Below are 16,168 nucleotides of genomic sequence, written 5' to 3'. Positions count from 1 at the left end.
CAGGGAGTGTGGCACCACCAGGAACCTGAGAGAGGGTGAGGAAGAATCAGAGGGAGATAGGAGTAGAGAGAAGGGACAAAGAGGAATTGCAAGGAGGAAAGGGGGAGCCGGTCCGGGTGTGTGGAGGGGGAACCATGGGCCAGGGAGGCCCTCCTGTACCAGCGGGGCCTTGCTCAAGTTCCAAAACCAGTACCCAGGTCCAGCAGCCAGGAACTGGCACAGATGCATTGCTGATCTTGACCCAGAGTATTCGAGAATAAGGTCCGTATTCTCCCTCTGGAGCTAGCAATGTGCAGCAGGATGGGGAGTTGCTATCCTCATGTCCACTGTGGATCCTGATGCAGGATGGTAGGTGGACGGTTTCAAATCCCAAGCATTCGGGGCACCATGGTGGCTCAATCGTTAAGCATCTGCCTTTGGCTCAGGTCATGATCTCAGGGTCCTGGGATCAAATCCTGCATCAGGCTTCCTGCTCAGCAGGAAGCCTGCTTCTCCCTCTCCCACTCTCCCTGCCTGTGTTCCCTCTCTCACTCTCTCTCTGTGTCAAAGAAATCTTAAAACAAACCAACAAAACCCAAACAAACCCCAAGCATTCTCTTACATCCAAGCAGAAACGTCATACTTCATCAAGCTTCTCGTTGTGACCAGATGGCAATTAGTATTTGAAGGTAAAATTGGTTCCTTCCAGACTGATGGAAACTATTTCATCCATCTGCCATGTCTAAAGCACTTTTCATTGAAAATATTATACATGAGACATGCAGTAATTCATAATGCATGTGTAGCTACCTATAGGTTTGCATTTTGACCCTGTCACCAATGTGTCCTCAAACACTTGATTGGCAAAGTCAAAAATGCACTGTCCCAGTTGAGATCATGGTGCTAGTTGTATAAATGGAATTTCAATATGCTGACCTGACCAGAAATTATTCTTTTCTTAAGAGGAAGAAGAATGAAAGCAAAATTAAAATAGTGTATTGGGCGTCAGTGTTTTATGTACTAGGAACCTTTGGTGGGTAAACCCAATCATGTGAGTTTGCATTATGTCCATTTGCAGTCTGTATTTTGGAGGGGAGTGGTGCCAGCCCTAGCCGTTTCCTAATGACATTGACAAAATCGGTTTCATTCTTCAGTGACACAGAAAGGAGAAGGAAAAGATGTCTTCGTGCCCGAGGCACTGTCACAAACACCTGTCCCGGTCTAGAGAACAGGCTTGGCGGGACCCAAGCACCCTCAGTGCCTGCCCCTGAGCAGCCTGGGTCTTAAGCATTGTAGGGATTCCCAGGGCAGCCGGCAGAGGGCGCGCGCGCACCTCACCCGGGAGGGGCGGTTTCCCTGCGTGCGCAGGAACCGCCCCTGTCAGGGGACGCCAGGGCATTACCTGACCCAGGGTGCCTCAGGGCAGGAGAGGTTTCTGCCGCCCCGTTGGGACCCAGGGCCCCTCCGAGAGCCAGAGCTGCGTTTCCAATAAGTTCTGCAGCCGCCCCGGGGGAACCTGGGCCCTTTGCAGCATCTTGGTGCCTCCTGAGGAGCGACGGAGAAGCTGCCTTGTTCGTTGCGTGCTGGGGAGGGGACTCTGGGCGGCTTCCCCGGGACATACTGGTAGGTGAGCAGCACAGTCGCTTGCATTTGGGGGGCTGATCCCCTGGTTTGGTCCTTATTTTCCCTGAGGGTATTTGAACAAGAGGTATTTTACTCAGGGATCCGTGGATTGAGGGGTCCTGCGACACCACGTCAGAGATGCTGTGGTTGGTTTGTTAGAGGCAGGCTTCTTTCTGGGGAGAAATCCTGACTCAAATTAGGGGAGGGGGAGCAGCATTTAGTTAGGAGGTGAATACACTAACTGCTGACTCTCAGGACCTTCTAGAAGAATGAGCTGGGATCCCACTTTCTGATTTCTGCTGGAACCAGAGCCCCAGGTAAAAACACAAACTGCCGTCCAGTTTGTAACCTTAAAGGTAGAAACTCTCAGGGAATTATCAGCCAATTTCGCGTTTCTTTGGAAGGATGCAGACTTGAATGTAGGACAGAGAAGCTGTGATTAAACCTTAGGCACATTGGGGAATATAAGATAGGCTCACTGTTTTCAGGAGAAAAGGGGGCAATTTGGAAGGCTGTTAAGAACCAAAGGTCCAGGGGTACCTGGGTGGCTCAGTCGTTGAGCGTCTGCCTTCGGCTCAGGTCATGATCTTGGGGTCCTGGGATCGAGCCCCACATCGGGCTCCCTGCTCAGCAGGCGGCCTGCTTCTCCCTCTCCCACTCCCCCTGCTTGTGTTGCCTCTCTCGCTCTGTCTCTTTCTGTCAAATAAATAAAATCTTAACAACAACAACAACAACAAAAAGAACCAAAGGCCTTTGGCGGCATCTGGTAGTTCAAAGTGTTGTAGCTCCTCATGGATGAGTCCTGTTGGAGGAGGTGCAGGAGGTATAGAGATGAGAATAGAGTTCTGCTAGCTGGAATAGTGGAGTATCCATGTGCGAGGTCAAGTCCATGTCTTCCTGTTGGGTCCCCAATTTATTTGGAGTGGTAGTGTGTGAGAGCTTCCCCTGCCCAAACCACCTGCCTGTGTTTTGTGACATTTCCTGTTATGAGTTTTCAAATTTACCCTTTTTTAAAATTTTATTTTTTTATGTTAGTCACCGTACAGTACGTTAGTTTTTGATGTAGTGCTCCATGATTCATTGTTTTTGTGTAACACCCTTACTCCTTCTCATCAAGATTTGCTTTGATGAGCAAAATAAAGCAGTCAGAGAAAGACAAATACTATATGATTTTACTCATCTGTGGAGTTTATAAAGAAAAAAGAAAAACCAAATGAGCAAAGAGAAAAAAAAGAGTTAAACCAAGAAACACTCTTAAGTATAGAGAACAACCTGTTGTTCCCAGAGGAGAGGTGTTTGGGGGAATGGGTTGAATAGGTGATAGGGATTAGGTCATGCACTTGTGATGAGCACCAGGTGTTGCCTGGAAGTGTTGAATTGCTAGATTGTACACCTGAAATGAATATAATAGTGTATGTGGACTAATTGTAAATAAAAATTTTAAAAATGTTTCCTTGGAAGAATTTCTTTTTCTTTTTAGAATTTTATTTATTTGTATGTATGTGTGTGTGTGTGTGAGAGAGAGAGAGAGAGAGAGAGAGGCAGAGGGAGCAACAGGCCCCTGCTGAGCAAGGAGCCCAATGTGGGACTCAGTCCCAGGACCTTGGGACCATGACCTGAGCCACAGGCAGATGCTTAGTCGACTGAGCCGCCCAGGTATCCCTGGAAGGCTTTCTGATCAACAGTCAAGTTCTTTATATTTCGTGGTTTTGTGTTTCAGTGCCAGCAAAGCTTTTTCAGATTGTCTCATGTTGGAGGGAATGTGTATCGCAGTTGTAAACTACTCAAGTGACACTTGAGGAACAGGGAGGATTAGAAGGGAGAAACTCCATGAACTTCCCACTGAAGTCTGTATTTGCTCAAGATTGAGACCAGTGAGCCAGCATCACCTCACTGGGACAGCGTTTCTACAAAGGATTGAGAGACAGCAAATACAGAATCAAAAACAAGATGACAATTCCAAACCATATGTTGGTTTTAACCCAGGACCCTAGGTCTGAAAGGAGCCAACTGAAAATATTTATTGGCATTTGTTTGGACTGAAGGCAAACCCGGAGTCCTGTATGCCTCCTGGAAGTGTCCCCCTCCAGTGGCTAGGAGCAAAACAGTCAAATACTGCGGGAATGCACTGCATGAAATCATTGAGCACATTTGGGAACATAGAGTACACTGAAGAACATGAAGTAAGAGAGAACTTGTTGTAAGAATAGGAACACTGACAGGATATTTCAAAACAGTATTGTTACTTCAAAAGAATTGTTTAGAACTATATGGGTTATCAGTAATGGTCTGTTGTGTTGTAAATTCAGAAACCATGCGTTTGGATTAGAATCAGGATTCAGTTAGTAGTTTAGGTAAAAGACAGACTTTTGAGGTGCTGCCTCCGTGTCTTCAAAAGGAGTTGCCATAGCTGACCTGGCATGATATTTATCCTTGTCCTCCTTAAATAAGAACCATCAGGAAAGCATGAAAAGTCTGCCTCGGTTAGAGCAGTTTGCTGAAAATCGTCACAGGGAGTCAACAGTTGATCTGTCAGTGTGAAGCAGCTGTGATGGATTTCATATGTGAAGGAGGGGAGAAGAGGGCCAGGGTTGAGGCTATTGGAACCAGAAAGAGTTATGTGAGGAGTGGTAAGCAGGAGGATTTCATAGGAGGTGAGGTGACTGGAAAATGTTGAGTGTGAGGAGAATTCAGAAGGGCTTCTACTACATGGGGCCCAGGGATGGTTAAAGGGGAGGCTGTGATGAATTCTTCAGTGGCCTTATCCCAGAGGGCCGTGGCGGGAATTGCTCTGAGGAAGGGGGTACATCCCCCAGCCACAGCATCTCCCTGTTGACTCTAATACTCTATGGGGTGATGGTCCCCGAGTTTGGTGTTGAGCACTCCAAGGGCATTCCCTTCCCTGTCACATAGAGAGAGGAAAAAGGGAAGTTGATAATTAGGAAGTTGGAGGTCAGGGTCTGTTGTTAGACTTTTGTTTAAGGTTTCAAAGTCTAGGTCATCCCCCTTTTTCTGAATAATTGTGTTAGGTTTGTCATTTTTTAGTAAACTGTATAGCAGCTGAGCCTTAAGAGAGAAGTTTGGAATCCATTGTTGACAGTAGCCAGACAGTCCAAGAAAGCCTGGTCATTGGTGCTTAAGGTTGTGGGAAATCGAGGATGCCTTGAGTCTACCTGTTTCCAGCTGTCATCCTTGTTCTGAGATCAGGTGTCCTAAATACCTAACCTGAGTTTGAGCAACTGGAGTTTTTCTTTGGAGACTGGATGTCCCTTTTAAGGCCAAAAGTTTTCACAGGGGGATGCTGTCTTCCTGTGCAGAGGTGTGAGGGGGGGAGCAGAGATGCCAATCACCTACATATTGTAACAAAGGAGAGACCACGGCACACATTTTATCATCCAACTCAGCCATTAAGGTTTGTAGGAAATAGGAAGCATTCTGTGAAACCATGGGCCCTTACAGTCCACGTGTATTGCCATTCTCTAAGGTCAATGCAAATGATCGTGGCAGTCCTTATCAACTGGAATACTAAATACAGCACATTGGTCAATTACAGTGAGGACTTTGGTGTCAGTTGGGTGGATGCCAGGGTGGGAGGGTTGGGAATAAGGGGATGGCGAGCATCTACAGTGTTAATTATTGCTTAGAGGTCTGGACAAAGTCCCATCCCCAGTGGTTGGGTTTTCTGCCAGGTATAATAGAGGTGTTACATGGATAGGTGCAGGGGATCATGAGGCCCTGATCCTTGTAACCCTCTATTAGGGGGTTGATGATTTGAAGTCTTCTTAATTTATAGAATTTACTCTGCTGAACTACACCATTATTATACCATTAGATTATCATTTTGACTGTTTTGTCATAAAGTATAATTTTGTTAAAAAATATTGTTTCTCCATCAAATGCAATTTTGTTTCTCCCTCTTCTAGGTAAAGACTCAAGCATTTGAAGGTAAGATTTCAGTGTTCTGTTTTCCTGGTAGTCTTTTCCTTTTTTTTTTTTAATTAAATTTTGTTATGTTGTTAGTCACTGTACAATACAGCATGAGTTTTTCATGTAGTGTTCCATAATTCATTGTTTTCGTATAACACCCAGTGCTCCATGCAATCCATGACCTCCTTAATTCCCATCACTGGACCAACCCATCCCCCTACCCCTCTCCCCTCTGAAACCCTCAGTTTGTTTCCCGGGGTCCATAGTCTCTCATGGTTTGTCCCCCCTCTGATTTCCCCCCTTCATTTTTCCTTTCCTTCTCCTAATGTCCTCCATGGTACTCCTTATGTTCCACAACTAAGTGAAACCATATGATAATTGACTTTCTCTGCTTGACTTATTTCACTTAGTATCATCTCCTCCAGTCCCATCCATGTTGATGGAAAAGTTGGGTATTCATCCTTTCTGATGGCGGAGTCATATTCCATTGTGTATATGGACCACATCTTCTTTATCCATTCTTCTGTTGAAGGGCATCTCGGCTCTTTCCACAGTTTGGCTATTGCGGACATTGCTGCTATGAACATTGGGGTGCATATGGCCCTTCTTTTCACTACATCTGTGTCTCTGGGGTAAATACCCAGTGGTGAAATTGCTGGGTCATAGAGTAGCTCTATTTTTAATATTTTGAGGCACCTCCACACTCTTTTCCAAAGTGGTTGTACCAACTTGCATTCCCACCAACAGTGTAAGAGGGTTCCCCTTGCTCCACAACCTCTCCAACATTTGTTGTTTATGGCCTTGTCACTGTTTGCCAGTCTAACTCGTGTAAGGTGGTATCTCAATGTGGTTTTGATTTGAATTTCCCTGATGGCTAATGATGATGAACATTTTTTCATGTGTCTGTTAGCCATTTGTATGTCTTCTTTGGAGAAGTGTCTGTTCATGGTCCTCTGCCCATTTTTTGACTTGATTATTTGTTGTTTGGATTTGAGTTTGGGAAGGTCTTTATAGATCTCGGATATCAGCCCTTTATCTGTAGTGTCATTTGCAAATATCTTCTCCCATTCTGTGGTTTGCCTGATAACCTTTTTTTTTATGTAAATATTTTATTTATTTGATAGACAGCATGAGCAGGGAGTAGGGGCAGAGGGAGAGGGAGAAGCAGATTGCCTGCTGAGGAGGGAGCTCAACATGGGTTTCTTTCTTTCTTTATTTCTTTTTTAATATTTTATTTATTTATTTGACAGTGACACAGCGAGAGATAAAGCACAAGCAGGGGGAGTGGGAAAGAGAGAAGCAGGCTTCCTGCTGAGCAGGCAGCCCGATGCAAGGCTGGATCCCTGGACCTTGGGATCATGACCTGAGCCAAAGGCAGATGCTTAAAGACTGAGCCACCCAGGCACCCCGCCTGGTAATCTTTTCTTAATGCAACTGTTTGATGTGGTTTCTAATCCAGCTAGAAGTAAATACATTGACTTATCTGATCAGGTTAGCCCCTTAACTCTTCATAGTTGCTTTTCCTGGTTTGAGGCATAGGTGACAGCACAGGTTGGGTTGCCACCATTTGTGACAGGTGACCAGGTGGAGGAACAGACTACACAATTAGGGAGAAGCAGATGAGTTTACCTCTGGTTAGAAATGTTTAAGAAGCCAGTGACTATGTGAGTGTGAAATCTGGCTGGTGTACGTTGACATGACTTGGCTATTGGGGGAAATGTACAGATTAAGGCTCTCTGAGCCTGTCAGGAATCTCAAGGCTTAGAGAAGAACCAAATATTGCCAGACAAAGTGTGTGTCACAAGAGAAGTTTAAAAAGCGTGTGTTATGAGTCTTGAGGGGAGGGAGACTAAGGCCAGTGGAGAGAGAGGGGAAGTGGACAGGATGCAAAATGGGGATAATGAATTGTGTATGGGCTTCAGGGACTGTGATGATTAAGTGACCTGGCACATAATAGGCCCTCAAATGCTGGCGTTTCTATGGTGAGTACACTATTGATGGTATAGAAGAGGTGACCTCTGGGCCGCAGAGCTCTCCCACTGTACAGAAAGAAGATCAATTTGCAGTTTGGGGTACAGCAGTCGAATTAAATCCATGTGAGAAGATTCTGGAGTCTTGGGCCCGGTTCTGGGTGCTTTACATGTGCTATCCACTTGTAAGGTGAGCGTTTCCTGGGTGTTGTTTACCAGTAATGCAGGTGGTGACGTTTGCATTTTGGCCCTTCAACATCTTGTGATTTAGGAAGATGAGGAATTAGCCGGCGCCTCTAGCCACTAGGTGGTAAAGCAGACATTGCACCCAAGGGTGTTTGATTCCAAGAGCATGTCCATCTGTGCGTCCCACTCTGGTTCTCATGGAGGGGACTCTGCTGGGCAGCAGAAAGACATTGGAGGTCTCTGAGTACCAAACAAGTGACATTTAGAATAATTACTCTCTCTCTATTTTTCAAGGCATGGGGGTGAAAGTGGGGGAAAACCTGGAAGAACTTAGGTGGGTTATTTTTAATAGGGATTTTGATTTTTAACCTCTGTTTTTAAATTAATTGCACTGATTTATTTATTTGATAATGGAGGAACAGAATATAAGGAAATAGGGTACTTGATTTTTGTCCATTTCTCTGCCGGTGAAGACAGCAATTTCAACTGTTCATATATTCTAAGATGAGTGTTGCTTAATGATGGGATATTAGGCTAAGAGCTTTTACTGTGTTTCCCCTAAAGATTAACCTCATTGAAATGAGGTTCTTATTTTCATATTTGTTTCCAACATTTAATGCTACTAACTAAAACGTGCTTTCTTTACAGACCACAGTAATGCTCAAATGTTACATGCACCCATAGTGCGGGATCACACGCCTTTTCTGTTGATGCAGTGGCTAATTTGATTTTATTGGTTTGGTACTCATCTTAGAGATCGCCTTTTTATCTTTTTGGTTAATTTAGATCAAATTTCTGAATAGATTAAGAATTGCATGAAAGAAAATGTAGAACTTGCAGAAACAATATGCATTTTTGAACAGAAGGTACAATCACCCCCCCATTTTTTTTTCATTTTTATGGTTGCATGTGGAATGATGTCCACTTCCAGTTCACTGATTTTGCCATCTCCTCTTTCATCCTAGTGCCCCTTTCATTCCATTCTATACCAGGCTGAATTTAAAGCAAGCATCACATATGTAAAGTGTTGCTTCCTTTATTTCCATAAGGACTTACCCACGGGAGATCGGTTTTGCTGTCACCATAATTAATTTTTTGAATTCTGAATCCTCTATTATATATTTGTGTAGATCAATGAAGCAAAGAAATGTACTCAAGAAACCATGTGGCCAAAGAAGCTTCCCTCTTATGGAGCCCATAGACTTAAGGTAAAAAAAAAAAAAAAAAAATCCTTTCTTTGTCCTGGATTACACTCTCAAAACAGAGGTAAAAGTAATGAGTATGTATTCCTGATGTCTGTATGTTCTGTTGAAGAATGACCTGGACACACTTGAGAGCGCTAATGCAATCCTTAGTGACATCACTCAAAGTGTGCATGCTCAGTTGTAATGTGAGAGAGATCAGAATGTCATAGTCTCATGACTGCCATACGTCTATCATTGTTAAACTCTAGATATTGGGTAGGAAATATCTGGAGAAAAACTGAGGTGCACCCTGATGGTATCTTGCTGCAGACAAGATGGGAGTTAATGGCTGGCAGGTGACTGGGGGGTGCCAGCAGTCGCAAATCCCGTGAACTCAGTTTTCCTTCCTTTCCTTCTTTTCTTTTCTCTTCTCTTCCCTTCCCCCTCTCTTCCCTTTCCCTTTCCTTCCTTCCTCCCCACCTCCCAGCTAAAATCCTTTTCCAGGAGACAATATCCTGACAGTGGAGCAATTCAGATCATTGTTTTTGTTGTTCAGCATGGTTTGCATTCTTCTCAACTAGTGTCTTTGAGGTAGGTGGCACGAGTTCCCTCGGGAACTGTACGAAATGTCCAGTAGTTAATAGCACAGTGTTAATGACACCATGTCCCGGAAGGTGTCTCTATGACAGTGTCATGGCCCCAGGCTTGAACTGAAAATTCAGGGGTCTCAAGAGAACCTAGACAAGTCAGGAAGCCCTGCTTCATCCTTATGCATTTAGTAGTGATGAGTTGGTCAGGCCTGGTTTCCTACATTGTAATGAAATACGCTTATGCCATCCCAATCACCAGGGTCTGGGTGGACACATAGTGCATCTTGTATGTGCTTTTTATATTTATTTGATATATTGATGAGTAGCAATAGGGAGCTGTGAAGAGCAGCTTAGAGCTGCTGAAGACTTGCCAGCAGGCTGACGTTTGAGTGGTTTTAGTCCCTTATTGGGGGCCGGGGGCCTCAATTCGTCCCTGCGATTGGGTTTGTGGATGTTGCGTTTATGGGGAAGGTATGTGGGGACATTCGAGTCCTGCCTTCAGATTCCTGGGAAGGAAGAAAGGCAGAATTCCACATGGGCTACGAGGTATAGATGTTTCCTTTCCCACTTAGGAAGCTGGGACTGAAAGAATGTGAGCCGGGGGCAGGGGAGAAACTGAAATTTGTTGCAGAAAACATAGGGAACCACAAGGGAGTTCAGCTCCTAACCTCAGCGATGAACGCTGGTGGATGATTCTGAAACTGGGTATGGTGTTTAGTCCAAGCTCACACACAAATAACCACCACTGTTCAGAAGACACTTACACAGAGATTTTATATGTGAAAAAACATTTTCCACATGTTCAGTTGAAAATATTCAACAGTTAAGTTACCAAAGGTTTCCTGATCCCCAATGCTGGCCAGACTATGTGGAACTGTGGTTCCCAGACATGCTTCTGGAGGTGGTGTAAATGATTATAAACCTTAAGAAGCAGTTTGGTGTAGGACAAATCACATCAACAAAAAGGACCTTGCCATTTTAGAGACCCAATTGTTGTAGCCCAGAGAAACACGAGAAGGATATGAGGAAAAGGAGAATCAAACTTTATGATGAAAGATACTCATTGCAGGATAAACTAGGGAGCTGTCATGACTGGTAAGGAGACCTCATCAGCTCAGATCCCCACAAGCATTAAATAGTGAATACAAAATGACTTAGGAACAGCTTCGAGCCTACCGTATTTTGATAATTATGTGAAATATGTCTTATATGATTGCAAAATGTATATGAGAGTTCAGTTCTCATAACAGGAACCTGGGCCGACTAAAAAGCCCTACTCCACGTTGTGCTCCGCCTGATGAATGATTTGTCACTCGCAGGAACACAATAGAAGAGATGTAAGAACAGCTGGAGCAGCAAGAGCTCCCCCTTTCAGACATCAGGGAGCCCACAAGTTCTGCCCAGTGTTTTCTGAATCCTTCGGCACCTAATGCAGACGATCAAAGGCCCACTGAATCTCTGCACGTGGGATTTTGACTGATGTGCTGACTCTTTCAGATCACTCTTCGGGAGAAGGTGGCTCGGGACAACTGGGTAAGAATGTTTTTCTCTCCTCCTCTTGTGCGCGCTCTGCCCCAGCTGAACGTGGGTGTGTTTCTCTCCCACATCTCAGGGCTCCTGATCTTGATGGGGTGATGGTGGGGTGGAGCAGAGCAGGGAGGTTGCCCGCTTGAAACACCAGTACAGGATTTTGACATACTTCGGTTAAGGGCTTTGTGAGGTTTCTAAGGAGAAGCTGTTTCTTGTCCAGGGGAGGCCTGGGTGTGGTAATTCTTGTGAAATTGATTCATCTCCATCTTCCAAGACTGGAAGAAATCCAAAGACAGAGGCCACCAGAGGAATCGAGGAGGCAGAAACCAGTGCCAGGAGAATGTGACAAGGACATCCCTCCGTGGACAGGTAAGGAGCACGATGTGGAATGCAGCAGTTTAATTTCTGCTGCAACATCCCCTCGATCAGCTTCTTGTTCCAGTGGGCAATCGCTGTGTCTCCTGGAAATAATCACAAGAGGTTACTAGAGGAAACAGGTTATCTCGCAGAGGTGACAGGACTCTGTTTCCTCAGAAGCCCCCAGGTAGCAGGGCACTTTGGGTCTGTCCCTTGTGAGTGGTGGAGCTCACGCCCCGCTGCTGACTGCCCCCCCCAAGCAACCTCTCTGTTACACTTAACTTGAGAGTGGGTGTGAGAACACACATGGGTCAGGGCCCCTTCCACCTTGACACAATGTTGAAGGCTGTGTTTTTCTTTGATTTGAGAAAAATAACATGAATAGAATTAGAGATGAGAGGCTGTATGTCCTGGTAAGCTTTCTTGATTTGTCTTTGCGGATAAATATTCCATAGACAATCTGCTTTAAGAAAGCAGACATTTCTTTCCTCTTTATGGAGATCCCTTTTCCTTTTCCAAAAAATTTTTGTGTTGTCAACTACAGTTCCCCAATAGGGAAATGAATCCTTGTGTAATTTCAGTCCTCTGCTGTTATTTTATTAGGTAGTGTCGTGCTAAAACTTTATAAGAAATTCCACGTAGAGACTAATACAATAGTAATGAGGAAAGATGAATTCTTTGAGGTAATTTCTGGTCATGAATACTTACATCTTCCCCTGTCAGATACATAGAGCAGATAATATACAGTAAAACACCTGAATAACCCACCCACAGCTTGTAGAAAGGACAGGTGCTGTTTGTGCTGATGGCTTACTGCCTGAGGGATGGGTAATTTTTAATCTGATAAATTTTCATTTCCTGTGTTGTGTATCAGGAAACCTTTGTTTCATTGTTGATTTCCAACTAGTTGATCTCTGACCTCTCCACAGTTGATTATCAAATATCTAACCAAGGCCTTCTAGAGCCTTCCTTAAGACTGAGGGAACAGGTCTCCCTGTAGTCCAAAGGGGTCACCTGAAGCATGTGGGAAACCCTCTGTCTCTCGCAAGGGAACTGAGTGTAGGAAGCAGTGTTAAGATGGTGAAAGCCATGGAGGGTTTTTGTCTTTTTCCACCCAGTCTATGCAAATCAGAATAAACCTCCATCCCTTCTCTGGCCGCTATCAAATGCAGGACCTGGTGCAACTTCCACGGGAAACAATAGCTCGGTCCTTAGTATGGACACAGAGAGGGTCAAGGTAAATGCTGTGACAATTTTCCGTTGTAACTATTTCAGGAAACTTTAATCTCTTTATACAGTGCTCTCTCCTGGCCTCGTCTCTAGTTTGTGTGTTCTAGGATGTATCTACTGTATTACTTAGAGTAATTAATTACTTACAGGGACGTCTTGATGGACAAATGACTAATCAGCTGATGATCACACATAACTGTGCTGTCATACATTTGGTATCTTTTAATTATTAGGGCGGAAAGGTGGTATCACTCAGCTAGGACCATAAGGTCTCACACAGTCAAATAACTTGTAGCTGGTCTTGAGTTGAACGTTACTTACCAACATCACGTAACCATAAGGTGTCATAAGTGGTCACAAGATAGAATTTTAGAGTAGCACGCATACGTACTTGTAACCATATAAAACAGATAAAAAAGTAGCTTAACCAGCCCCCTCCCCCATAACCTTAAAAGGTACACAAATACTTACTGTTGTCCTGCCAAATCCCAAAAACACAACTAAGTATATGCAACAGATATAATGTTAAACATCTCAAATTTTACATGATTGACTACATAATCCCAATCACTCATAACACCAGCATACTATTTTAGTTGAGAATCTATCTATAGACAGACAACCTTTAACTCTAAATCCCCCCTGCTGCGTAATCTTACCATGATAGGGCTAAACGACCAATGCTTAAATTTCACAACATAATACTACAAGCCATGACAGATCTTCACAAGGGACACCTGTTACTGTAGCTTAATACAGAAAGCAAGGCACTGAAAATGCTTATGTGAGTCATTAGACTCCATAAGCACAAAGGTACGGTCCTGGCCTTGCCATGAATTCTTCATAAGATCACACATGCCAGCCTCTGCCTCCCAATGAAAATGCCCTCCAAATCACAAATGATTAAAAGGAGCAGGAATCAAGAACACTATACAATAGCTCGCAACGCCTTGCTCAAGCATACCCCCACGGGATACAGCAGTCATAAAATAGGCCATGAATGAAAGTTCAACTAAGCTCTGTTAAAATAGGTTTGGTAAATTTTGTGCCAGCCACCGCAGTCATTTGATTAACCCAAATTAATAGGCCTGTGGTGTAAAACGTGTTAAAGATATTTCCATACAAAAGTTAAGACTTAACTAAGCCGTAAGAAGCTACAATGACCACAAAAAGAGGCTACGGGAGTGACTTCAATCCTTCTGACTACACAATAACTAAAACCCAAACTGGGATTAGATACCCCACTATGCTTAGCCCTACACATAAATAATTCACTCGACAAAATCATTCGCCAGGGAACTACTAGCAACAGCTGACAACTCAATGGACTTGGCAGTGCTTTATACCCCTTTAGAGGAGCCTGTTCTATAATTGATAAACCCCGAAAAACCTCACCACCCTTGCTAATTCAGTCTATATACTGCCTTCTTCAGCAAACCCTTAAAAAGGAAACAAAGTAAGCACAATCATTACACAGGAAGAAATTAGGTCAAGGTGTAACCCATTGGGTGGGATGAATTGGGCTACATTTTCTACTTAAGAACACAACACCCAGGAAAGTTTTTATGAAACTAAAAACCAAAGGAGGATCTAGTAGTAAATTAAGCATAGAGAGCTTAATTGAATGGGGCCAGGAAGCACGCACACACTGCCTATCACCCTCCTCAAGTCATAGAATCTAAATATCACATATTAAAAGCACTAAAACACAAGAGGAGACAAGTCGTAACAAGGTTAGCATACTGGAATGTGTGCTTGGGCAAACCCAAGTGTAGCTTAAATACAGCATCTGGCTTATACCCAGAAGAGTTCATAATAAAGATGACCACTTTGAACCAGAGCTAGCCCAAACAACTATAAATTACCACAGGACAAACAGTTATAAAAATATAGGAGAAATTTTAATTGGAGCTATAGAGAAAGGACCATAAGGGAATGATGAAAGAAAAATTAAAAGTACTAAATAGCAAAGATTAACACTTTTACCTTTTGCATAATCAATTAGCTAGACTAACTTAAAGAGAATTTAAGCTAAGCCCCTATCCCCCACCAAACCAGAGGAGCTACCTATGAACAATCCACCGGGATGAACTCATCTATGTTGCAAAATAGTGAGAATATAGAGGTGAAAAACCTAACAAGCCTGGTGATAGCTGGTTACCCAGAACAGAATATCAGTTCAACTTTAAACTTTACATAAAAAACCTAAAAACTGTACTGTAAGTTTAAAATATAGTCTAAAAAGGGGCACCTGGGTGGCTCAGTCGTTAAGCCTCTGCCTTTGGCTCAGGTCATGATCCCAGGGTCTTGGGATCGAGCCCTGCATCGGGCTCCCTGCTCAGCGGGAAGCCTGCTTCTCCCTCTCCCACTCCTCCTGCTTGTGTTCCCTCTCTCACTGTGTCTCTCTCAAATAAATAAAATCTTAAGTAAAATATAATCTTAAAAGTTACAGCTTTTTAGAAAAAGGATACAACCCTGTTTAGAGTGAATAAATACACCCATATAGGCTTAAAAGCAGTCATTAAGAAAGTGTTCAAGCTCAATAAAGTTAATACCAAAACTATTTTACTCCTTATCTAACACTCAGTTAATCTATTATTATGGAAGCAGTAATGTTAACAGGAGTAACAAGAATTCTTTCTCCTTGCATAAGCTTATATCAGAGCAGATAACCACTGAGAGTTAACAAAATAAAACGTATCTAACAAATCACTGAATCAAACTAACTGTTAATACAACACAGGCATGCAATTAAGGAAAGATTAAAAGAAGAAAAAGGAACTCGGGAAACACAAACCCTGCCTGTTTACCAAAAACATCACCTCCAGCATTTCCAGTATTGGAGCACTGCTGCCCACTGACATTCCTTAAATGGCCACGGGATCCTGACCCTGCAAAGGGAGAGCGTAATCATTTGTTCTCTAAATAAGGCCTTGTATGATTGGCCACAGGAGGGGTTAACTGTCTCTTCCTTCCAATCAGTGAAATTGACCTTCCTTGAAGAGGCAGGGATTAAAAACAAAAAAATAGACCAGAGGACCCTTTGGAGTTTGAATTAACTAGCCCAAAGAAATTCCTCAATCTAACTGACCAGCAAAAACAAAGTTCTATATGGGTTCGCAGTTTAGGTTGGGGTGACCTCAGAGAACAAAATAAACTCCAAGTGATAGAGACCTAGACTCACCAGTCAAAATATTATTATTTGTTGATCCAAAAAATTTTGATCAATGGAACAAGTTACCTAGGGGACAACAGCACAATCCTATTTGAGAGTTCATATTGATATTGGATCAGGACATCCTAATGGTGCAGCAGCTGTTAAGGGTTCGTTTATTCAACAGTTAAAGTCCTATGGGATCTGAGTTCAGACTGGAGTCATCCAGATCATTTTCTATCTATTTAAATAATTTCTCCCAGTTCGAAAGGACAAAAGAAATAAGGACTAATTATTGAAGCGCCTTCGACTAATAGATGATATTATCTTAATCTAACCAGTTGACTGTATACTCTGGTTTCTCTTCAGATCGTATAGATCTTTTGCCTTTAACCAGTTGACTTTAAATCACACCCAAGATGCCTGGGTGGCTCAGTC

The sequence above is a fragment of the Zalophus californianus genome, chromosome 10 (assembly GCF_009762305.2).
Source record: "Zalophus californianus isolate mZalCal1 chromosome 10, mZalCal1.pri.v2, whole genome shotgun sequence".
Classification (NCBI taxonomy): domain Eukaryota; kingdom Metazoa; phylum Chordata; class Mammalia; order Carnivora; family Otariidae; genus Zalophus; species Zalophus californianus.
The sequence above is the reverse complement of the archived record's forward strand: the minus strand, read 5'-3'. Positions refer to the sequence as shown.